We start from the raw sequence: 11,748 nt of genomic DNA on the forward strand, positions 1-11,748 counted from the left end.
AAACAATGGAAACAAGTTCAGTGTCTTGCAGACACCTTCTGGAAGAGATGGAGGGGGGAGTACCTTGCCACTCTTCAGAGTCGACAGAAATGGACAGACGACAAGCCCAACATCAAACTTGGAGATGTTGTTTTGCTCAAAGAAAAACAAGCTCACAGGAATGACTGGCCAGTGGGACGTGTCATCAAAACATTCCTCAGCAGTGACAACAAGGTTCGAAAGGCGGAAGTAAAAACAGTAAAAGAAGGAACTGTGAAAGTGTTTCTGAGACCAATCTCTGAGATGGTTGTTCTTTTATCTGAGGGACAGTAAAAAGATGTTCTCTGTATCGCCTTTGTGTTAAATCTTGTTTAATGTTTTTTGTGGCACAAATTTATTGTACCAGGCGGGGAGTGTTCTGTCCTCTCTAAAGTAAATTAAGAAAGAGTTTAGTTTTTAACATAACTGTGTATAGCAGCGCCCCCTTTTGGCTAAATAGCAGCAGTAGCCTTAGTTTAAGTTTCACTTTGAGTTGTAAATTTCCATCAGAAGTCAACTGAGTGTGGGGCAGTGCAGAGTGCCAGTGCTGTTTTCTCCTGCTGCATTTTTTCTTTCTACATTGGTGCCTTGGATACTATTTGTCCGTAAGTATTTTTTACAGTATAAGGAAAGTAAAGTTTCTTCGTCGAACCCCAAGAAAAGTTATGCCTTGTGTTTTTTGGAGAACTTTACACTGTGAGCTAACTGTCGAGCTTTGAAGAAGCAACTCATTGCAAGGACAGTAAAAGCGTGCACTCATTAACATGCAATTTAAACAGTAACGCTAACAGTTGTGTATAATCATTCTCAATAATAGAGTCAATAGATACTATCTGCATATCCTATTTATATTTTTAGATCTTACGGGCTGAGACTGAATCACAACTGCAAGAGGCAGTTGCATAGGCAGCCAGCTTAATCAGTCTTGCTGGTCAATGTTCGCATAACACTGGAAAACAAACAAGAGACTGCTTTGGACTTGGCACACTGGTATGTCCTCCAGCGGACCCGTGCACCTTTTGAAAGGTATTTTTATGTCTGAGCATATACTATAATTGTATTTTGTCAGAAAAACAACTGCTCTGTTTATGGTGGTAAAATGGCTAAGTGTGTGTGTGTGTGTGTGTGTGTGTGTGTGTGTGTGTGTGTGTGTGTGTGTGAGACAGAGTGATGCTTCAGAGCGTGTACCGACTAGAGTCATAGTGAGAGAAACAAAGTGTCTCCTCTGTTCTTTCTGACCACGCTGCGAAATCTGTAGCAGGAAAAGTTAACCCTCTCCTTGATTTCATGTTGTTTATGGAGAAGGAGAACCGATAAATGATATTGGGGGGGGGGGGGGGGTGCAACGCTACCAAGCCATGGCCTCGCGACATGCGTTGTCGCGACATGCGTTGTCGCGACATGCGTTGTCGCAACATGCGTCATCGCGACAAGTAGTTAAACTTTTGAGGTGCACATCAGGCTACGGCGTAGGGTCTGTAGCTCCACGTGCCTACGTACGTACCCACGGCGTTGATTTAATGCAGAACAATAAATTGGCCTTTACTCAGTGCCTGATTATGGTTTTGTGTTGAATCTACGTTGAATCCGCCCTCCAAATTATGATATCCCATGGATGTATTAAGCACGCCCCTTCTAACAATGTCCACAAAAGATGACCAGTGACCAGTCTTTTTAGGCAGTAGCGCTTGTATCGCGTATGGTCACATGAGTATCAGAAGTGCAGAGGGTTTCACAGCATGCAAACTTTAAGAAGAGGTTGTACAAAGCATATTTTGTAACTTAATCACTAGTTACTATATAACACCCAGCTTAAATGCCATTGTTTATAAGGGCATACAAAATGTATTATTTTAATAACAATTTGTATTAGTTATTTCATTTGTAAAATACTAAGTTATTTAAAAATAATACATACAAATACACATTTAAAAATGTAAGTAGCCTATTTTATGCATTTTTCCTTATAATCAAAGTCATGATACCATTATACCGCAATCATTATTGCAGTATAGTAAATCGGAATCACAATTTGACTTTTTCTATAAATCATGCAGCCCTACCACCGCATATAAAAAAAATTAAATGGTGGATGCAGAGTTCAATTTTATAGTGTACTAGTGCAACTGAACGTATAATTTATTTTTTCCTGGAATTCATTAGGGACCTAAATTAAAGATTTAAAATGTAAAAAACTCTGGTTTGCGGCATAGGTGCTAAATCACATGAATTACCTTTTTAACATTTGTTTCCTTTTTACTAGGTTCAGAGATGGTTTAACATCTCTAGGTGTCCTAGATGCTCTCCAGAGATCCCCTCTACAAACAAAGTGCCTTTTTGTGAAGGCTGAAAAGGGTTTAAGAGTGTGGAGAATCTCTTCGAGATCATTTACTCTGAAAGAGGGAGTAATGCATTTCAAGAAGAGTGCCGGATCCTGGCTTTCTGGCAAGACTATCTTCAGGATGCTGAAAGTAAGTTCTGCATTTTGGAAATGTATTTCAATATGAGACAGTTTACTATTATTTGTCTTCTGCCATGGCTTAAATAGTCATGAGCTGGGGTGAACCTCTGTCTCCCTTGTTCAGGTAAGGTGAATAATGGCCTGTCATCCTTATACCATTGGTTAGTAGGGGTGTCACGATTCTCCAAATCCTCGATTCGATTACATTTTCGCTTCCAAGGTCACGGTTCGATTCAACAGCGTTGCCTGGAAGGCAATGGTTGTTGGCGTTTCTCAATCTGTGTTCTTCTATTGACTTGTGTTCCAGTGTCCCTGTGAAACGTCATCTTGTGTTGCCAAAGTACTGTCCCAATACATAAGTTTGCATTTCACCAAGAACAGTTAAGATTTCCGTAAATGTTCTTGACACGCCCATTTTACCAAGGATGCATTGGTTGGTAACTTGTATGAACTTGGCAGCACCCATATCCCAACATTCATTTCGGCATTCAACAAGGGTCCGGTTTCCGGTACATAGACAGACCAACAACAGGACAATTTTAACAATTTTTGCCATCTTATTCATCACTTAATTGACTTCTGAGAATGTTATAAGCGAGAAATTAACTGTTTAGATATTGGATATAGGCAGTCCAGTGAAAATCGTTGACGAATTGACAATTTGCTTCAAAGTTTTCGGAGTTGAGAAGCTCCATAAAGTGACGCGATAGCCAGCTAGCGCCTGCCGGTGCTGCTAGGTCATCGCTCAGAGACCCCGCTGTAAACTGGAGGTCTCTCAGACCGGTCTTTTAAATTGAGGCTTTTATTTCGCCGTCGACGGATCGTTTGTTTAAATATCACAACACATGTCCATCATAAGATTAACGGGAACTTGTGGTTAACTATCTTTTCGGAGTTAAAATCTAAACTCCACAAGCGCCTGCGGGCCACAACCTCGCTGGCTGGCCGGCCATCTCACACACACACACACACACACACACACACACACACACACACCCCCCACACAAACACAGGCGGGGGAGAGAGACATACCCATTTCTCTTCGAGAGACTTATTTAAATTATAACAGGCTATACGATTTAGTATTTAGTTCATATTTTTTTTGGTGTATTTGTTTTCTGATTTATTATAAGTTGAGTTTCAGTCTATATGATAAATAAACAGTTACAGTACATAACGTGGTAACGTGCTATGACACCAACCTTTATAATTTGAATTGCTCTGTTGTCCCTGGGCATATACAGTGCACTACAATAATATAGAAATGATAATTCCACATAACACTAATAGGGACACGTAGGACACGCCAGTGCATAGGCCTACTTCTTTATTTAATTTAAACTTACTTAAACTAATACACTAGTAATAGTAGGGATGGCGTTCCACTCTTTTGAATAAGTAAGGGGTGTTTGAGCTAAACCAGAAACAATCAAATTAAATTAAAATGACGGTCGTAGCGCTGCCTTGAAGGCTTGGTTGGGGGCTTAAAACACCATCGAGCCAGCACAGCGGTCTTAGCAGCTGAGCAGACAGAGAGGGCGACTCGGCAGTCAGCTAACTTGTTGCTCTCTCTAATATAACCAATATAAGCTGCTCTGTTTAGGCTACAAAACGTTCATGCAGGCTGAAATTCATCATTGCGGTTTTGTCGGGATTAAGCTATAAGCAGAAGGAAATTCTGCTAGCTGCTAGGCTAATGTGTAATGGTAAACACACAGAATATGGTACACACATAGCAGAGCTTGCAAACTGTGGCTTTTTTTGTTGACAACGTGAACATTGTCAACATAACTCACTGAAAATCCAAAATACTTCCACACCGGTGACTTCAGTGAAAGAGGAGGGGGTTCATGTTTTGTTGATGGGTCTCCTGCATTTCTTCGCAGCACTTCAACACGTGTGTTGTTTTTTTTTCCCGCTTGACAAGCCGACTGGACGTGACATGGGGGCGTGGCAGTATCGACGATTCCATTTTTTTAATTCGAAATTCGAGACTGACTTCATTTCGGTCAGAAATTTGGTGACACCCTTACTGGTTAGTTACTGTATCACTGCTGCTCTGCCACTACTGCTGAGCGGTTTAAGGACATTATTGTTGTCATATGCACAATGATTACAGAAGTTGTTGGCAATGAAGGGCATCAGGCTCACTCCAACAATGCTCATAAATTAACTATAAAATTAGAAATCAGGAATGGTAATATATACCCTTAAATATAAATTAGGTAATAGATATTTGTGTAGACAGTACTGCCAAAGAAAACACTGAATGTAAACTGAATTTAATAACATTTACGTAAATACAGAGTGAGAAACAATTAAATTGTAGATGCAAAAAAACAATTCAATTGTGTGTTCAATTGAATTAAGTTAATTACAAATTAATAAAATGCATAATAATACATGTTATCATGTATCATCATGTATAAATTCAGTCAAAATAATGTTCTCGAGTGCCACCGCGGAGCCTTGAAAAGGTAAACCAAAAAGTAAATGCCATTACAGGGCTCCACACACACTTATTGAATTCGAGTTACATCCAAGTAACTACTATGTGTGATCAGTCTCAATCCTTAAACGGATTTAAACAAGCTGAAGTGATTTTGTGAAGCCCCAAACCCAGTCTTGCTCCTCATGACTTGGATTTTGGCTAATTGATCTGCTTCTTTCCTTTGATTGCAAAAAAGCTGCAACAAAAAGTATGCAGTGTTGAATTGGATCCCTCCACAAAGTAATACAATTTATATGTACCATAATCCAAACTAGCAGATGCACATCTACACTGCCCTACAAAGGCAAAAGACCTTAACTCGCTAGTGTGAAACTGAGAAAAATGACTTTAAAGTTTCTGTTTTGTCCAGACAAAAGTATTATAGGTAGGACTCCCAAAATTTGACAACTAGTTGCTATAATGAAGAAATGTTTGCATGCAAAAAAATCTTGAGCTCAAAATTGACCTTTGTTTGGCAGTTACTGTACTCTGCCTTTGTATCATGTGCCAAAAACAAGGAGTCGTGCAAAGGCAAAAGGCAATAACTGACATATAATCAATATTAGCTTGCTGTTCACCATACTTACATCCATTATAAGAACACCTAACCAAGGTCTAGTCATCATGGTATTAGTTTTAAATTATATAGAAGACCTTTGGTTGTTCCTATTTAGTGCTATAATGATCAGGATAGAGCGGCAACACTAACAGTTAAACAATATGACAGATAAGTTACTTTGCAGTACAGTATACAATATGAATAAATAAAATACATTTTTTCTCAAAGATAATTTAATTATAATTGAATACAAAGGTATATTTATTGTTTAACGATAAATATATTATGTTAACACTTTTGCAAGGCACTGTATCCGTGTCATAGTCTCATTAGGGGCTGAGCCCCCCTAAAGGTCTGGTCCTAGAACCGTCCCTGGTTAAGGCTTAAGGGCCACCAAACTGCTCACAATGCAGTCAACAAACTGGACTTGGATTACTACTTTTTAACTCTGAGATAACATTGACAGAGTTGACCGACCATTTAGGTTAGCCTACTTTGTACGGACGTTAGCGATAACTAGCTTAGTGCTATTATGGATTTGTGTAAGAGCTGACATGAACACCTGCAAGAAGGAAATATGGTTCAAACACGTATGGATTGTTGTGGATACAGCAGATGACGTGCATTGCTATGGATTATATCTTCCATGGATTATATCGGATTGCATGGAAAGGTAGGATGCCTGTGTATTTAATAATTGGTTTTCGGTGTCTGATGTGAGGCTCCGCCAAGTGAGAAGGTGTGTCAGCATCGCCGTTAGCGCTACGTGACACAGATTAAATTTAGCTAGCTCCGGGCTGTCACTGACGTTGACAGATCTGAACCATCGCCACTTTATTTCGAAGATGTGTCATTTGTATGTTACGTGGTTTGGTGACAATTAAAAGCGGCAAACTTTGACAGTATGACAAAGCCAGAGTACAGGAACATCACGGCGGCACAGTAACATCTCTCTTGAAGCCTGGCTAAACAAAGTCAGAACACCTTAACTCAACTTCAGCGTGCCAGAACAAAGGCAAAGAGCCGTAACGGCTGTTACGGCGTTCTGCTGTGGTTTCTCGTATCGTTTTGGATGTTACGGTTGTCATAGCCCTTTATTTTCTCGTTAAAACAATCAAATTGACTCACGATATTTATTCACATGATAAACGAGGTCTCACATAACCCAAAAATGACATTAACTCATTTTTGACCAAACATGATGTTACGGCGTTTTGCCTTTGTAGGGCAGCACAGTACTAACATATATTGGTTGTTATAGCTGTTGTGTGCAAATAATGTTGCTAGTTCCTATCTATTTTTTGTTGGTAAATGGTTCACTATGCACTATATTCACTAACCCAGGCAACCTTTCCAAATTCCAGTGTCATTTCAATAGTCCCCATTCTTACATCACTTCTGTATTACTCCAGTAGTATAATACTTAATTAAAAATCAGACATATATATGATTTAATTGTGCTACTCTCTGTTTATGTTTTACAGTTGAGCGATGTCTCTCTAGAAGATATTCTTGTTTACTTCACTGGATGTGACAGCATTCCAGCACTCGGTTTCTCTCCAAAGCCCAGCCTTGAATTCATCACCCACTCCCTATTTCCAGTGACTAATACTTGCGAAAATATTCTTCGCATACCAGTTCATGCAGAATTCACTTTTTTTTTTCTTCATAAGTGCAAGGTTTATTTTTGTTTGTTATCCCATGGAGAAAAATCAAGCATTTGCTGTAATAACAACATGAAAAATATACAGTAAAACAATCAAAGTTTTTGAAATATTTTTCAAGCCATGGCTTTGTGTTTCAGATTTTATAATGTGAACTTTTAAGTTTTTTTGTTTTTTCTTTTTATTTAAAAACACTATTTGGTTATGGTTAAGAAAAGGTCATGGTAAGAGTTCAAAATAGATCATACATGGCAATCTTTCAACTCCGATTTGGGGTAGCTAGATGTCTCCAAACAACTGTACATAGCTATGGATCTTAAAAGAACAAGTTGCTCCAACAACCCAGTAGTTCTTTTTGTACAGGAGGACAGGATGGTTGATGTTAATTGTTTTATAAATGTGTCCAGCCCCATTGCTATGGCAAAATATTGACTCAAGGTTGTGGTATGGTATTCTAACAAATAAATTATTCTGGTTACTACTTTGTGTGTACTGGCTTACTGTCTTTTTATTATCTATTGTGGTGGAATATGTGCATCGCAGACTTTAAATATAAATATATAATAAATAAATATTTTTCTATTAGTTGACAAAACTGTATACAAAATGTAGTAATTAAGTAATAAAAACACGGTTCATCTTTGTCAATATGGTTATAATTATACATTTTGTAAAATGATACATAATCTACACAGCACACATGTATATGTGGTGATAATTGCTATGGGGTTTCATTTGTCAAATTATTATTAGTCATTTCTTTGAAGCAGGTCACATGCTGTTAGAAAATGTTCCCATGATTTCCATCGTCAATCATTGGATTAATTTGCATTAAATCAACGTCTCAGTGGTGGTAATAAGGGGGTTGCACATGCACATGATTCAGTCTTACATCTTGAGGCAGTTGGAGCATTCCCACTGTCCAGAGTTGCAGTGGGGACCTGCTCTCCATTGTCCTTAAGCTGTGGTTGTTCCACTGCCTTACAAACTCATCCACAGATCTGTTTACTCTTGGAAGGTAAACATGGTAAAGAGCCCTAATGTGAAGTGGGTCAGTGCTGTCTAAAATTCCAACATTTTCCATAAAGAGGAAAAGGTCTTTAAAATATGCTGACACCACCCTGTTTAGTTCTCCTGTTTAGTTCTGTACTTATCAGTACATCAATCTTTCTGATTTGCTTCATTCACAATCTAGGCAGTAACTGTACTCTCTGCTGTAGCGTTCCTTTTTACTACTGTTTAACTTATTTTACTATTTATTTAAATTTATTTTATCGTTATTAATACATACTGTGTGTATATGTTTATACTTATATTGTTTATATTCTTTTTATCCTTCTTATATTTGTATGTGTGACATGCTCCAACAACACCATGACAAATTCCTCGTATGTGCAACGTACTTGGCAATAAAGCCCTTTCTGATTCTGATTCTGATTCTAATGACTAATGTTAATGAAATTTACAAAACAATACATACCACACTTGATTTGGGACAGAGGCGTTGTAGACCCTCCTTTGTATTGCCCTTCGTCCTCTTAAGGCTCTTCCCACGGGATCTACTATTCTTAATTGCTCTCGCACTCGCCATCTCTGAACTCTAATCCCTCTCCCTCTCAAACTACCAGTGATGTAGGTCTCTCCTGAGCCAGGGGTTTGACTAAGAACCTGAATAATAAGACGGTCAAGATCATCATTTGAAATGTTGGTAAAACTCCCATAGTCCACTAAACCGAGATGTGTTCAGTACAGTGTTCGAATGTTTACAGACAGCATTCGAGATATGGCCATCCAGCTAAATCCTAAATCCCGCATGTGAGTAAGCTGAACAGCTGGTATGTTGTACCTTAAAAAAGAAAAAAGAAATGTGAGTGAATGGCTGATTTTACAGTATATTCAGTGGTGGACTGTAATCATGTACATTTACATGAGTACAATCTTTTGACGTAGCGGAGTAGAGGTATAAAGTAGCTGGAAATGAAAATATTGTAGTGAAGTCGAGTAGGCCTACTTCCAATTTGTAGGCTACTTTGTTACAGTTCTAAATATATTTACTTCCCACCACTGCATACAACACCTTGTATTAATAACCTTAGCAGTTTCTTGATTGTAATATGTACTAAAAAAAGAAAATATAATCAAAAGTATATTCCTGGCCTGCAACAACCTCCATCCCCATACATTTGTTCAACGCTGAAGTTGGCTTCCAATTCAAAGCTTCCCATTTGACAGTTACGGGGAATTTAAATGTGTTTAAAAAATGTATAGCCTCTCCAGGATAATTTAGTCCTGATTTGATACGTTTTAGAACTAATCTGGTTCAATGTTATCTACATGTGAAAAAAAACAGTCAAATCTCCCTTTATCATAATAAAGCTTTTACAAATCTATAAAAGTGTTTCAGACATCATTAATAGTTGAACTAAAAGGTCTAACAAGTTAAAAAAAAAACGGAGGATCAGTGGCTCAGCAATGTAAGTTATTGCCTATGTTTCCTTCAAATGCCAAATCGGTCGCTGTGATTTGGAAGCCAACTTCAGCATCATTACAGTTGTTTCCATTTATATCACTTACCTCGGTCTTCCTACCCGAGATGTAGAATGTGTGCCCATACCATGCGCTTCCATTTGAAGTGTTACTTCTGCCAACATCTCCCAAAGACACTCATAAATTCCTTCAAGAATGATGCATAATGTTCTTTCAGCAACATTTTGTGGAACAGGATTGCTCATAAGCACCAAGAATGTCGCAATAATGGAAATATGATCCTCAAAGTGACGTGATATAATTTCCAAACTGTTTGTGTCGTTTGGCGTATGACCAGCTGTTGCAAAAAAAGATTCCAGTTCAATAAAGTATTGGACTATTTCAGCCGATGCCATTTTGTGTAGCCAGGGAAATCAGAAGGGTACTCCTTTGATGATCATTCAATATATTCAAGGTTCATTCAATATATTCAGACTTTCATTCAAAATATTCAGACTTTCATTCAATATATTCTGACGTTCATTCAATATATATTAAAGGTTATTTCCATATATTCAGACTTTCATTCAATATATTCAAACTTCACATATATATAATAATTTCCTAAACGGCATGCCATAATATGTATATATATATATATATATATATAGTTCTATATCTATGTGTTAATCAATCAGTCTGATCAGACTCAACATGTGGAAACACCTGTGTAGGTGAGCCATGAGGGCTTTATATATAAAGTTACATAATGAGCTTTCAAGTTGACTTTATCTTTGATTTGTGAAATTACATTCAGCATTTTTCTAACATTTATGTTTCACTGTTTATGTTTTGACCAGAAAAGCCAAGTTCAACGACAGTTTGTGTACATGTTTATTATATAAGTGTATTATAGGACAGAAGCTCAGTGACTAAGTTTACCTCCAAAATTGTGTGTGTGTGTGTGTGTGTGTGTGTGTGCGTGTGTGTGTGTGCGCGTGTGTGGGCGTGCGTGCGTGCGTGCGTGCGTGTGTGTGTGTGTGTGTGTGTGTGTGTGTGGCTTTGTTAGCTGCCATGATTAAAGTAAAAGCAAAACCAGGCTGTGGTGAGTTATTATTCATCATCGGTACAAACACACTTTCCCTTTCTCTCTCACACACACACACACACACACACACACACCTTTAACCTGCAGAGTGGAATTTTGGAAAAAATAAAGGAAAGAAGGAAAAGTCATTTTCTCAATGAAGAAAACGGACGTGTGAAGAAAAAACTGTAATGTATGTGGTCACAAAGCAACACATATTAAACATAGAGCATGTGGTAGGTCAGCAGGGAGTTCAGACTCTGACAGAAGTACATATGAACCAGAGATGGGGACTCGACTCTGAGACTCGGACTTGAGTCGCACTTAAGTCACACAAACAGCTGACTTCAGACTTGACTCAGACTCGACCCAAAAGACTTCAGACTTGACTCAGACTCGACCCAAAAGACTTCAGACTTGACTCAGACTCGACCCAAAAGACTTCAGACTTGACTCAGACTCGACCCAAAAGACTTCAGACTTGTCTTGCGACTCAAGCTTCGAGACTCCTCAACAACCTGTTTTCATGCAATTATTGCTTTTTAAATCTAAATGTATTCACGTATTGCTATTTTCTTTTATTGGCGCATATACGTTGGGGAAACGTATGACGAGCTGCATGTCCCCTGCCCTTTGCCATAATGTGCAACGTAATTCATGTGTTATGCCTATGTGCGTGCGCTCACATATCAAAAAATGCATTGACGATGGCGACACCAAGTCCTCCCGGAGTTGTGCCTTTTGTCATTAGTTTTGCTTTCAATAACTTGGTAAACAGTGGCAGTAAGCCAACAGCTAAATGCAAGGTGTGTGGCACCGAACTTCATCAGGCATCTCCAAACGCACCCAGATAAGTCAGTCACTTGCTAATGTGAAAGAGACATACATTACATTTAGCATATATCGTCACAGGTAACAAGCTAACCATCGCAAAGTGTTGTGCTAATGCTGGGAACAGGCACATTCTTTATAGTTAGTAGTCGCTGAGGCTAAGAAATCCAT

The 11,748-nt window shown here is 38.4% G+C and overlaps 1 long non-coding RNA gene across 1 annotated transcript; it reads left to right on the forward strand.

The window, feature by feature from the left end:
- The first annotated feature begins 469 nt into the window (after nucleotides 1–469).
- LOC116067164 lies at nucleotides 470–2,472 on the forward strand. The gene is made up of 3 exons (XR_004109133.2): nucleotides 470–623; nucleotides 877–1,044; nucleotides 2,282–2,472. It is a non-coding gene; the product is annotated as an uncharacterized LOC116067164 (long non-coding RNA).
- The last annotated feature ends 9,276 nt before the right edge of the window (nucleotides 2,473–11,748 follow it).

Source organism: Sander lucioperca, chromosome 3, assembly GCF_008315115.2.
Source record: "Sander lucioperca isolate FBNREF2018 chromosome 3, SLUC_FBN_1.2, whole genome shotgun sequence".
Classification (NCBI taxonomy): Eukaryota; Metazoa; Chordata; class Actinopteri; order Perciformes; family Percidae; genus Sander; species Sander lucioperca.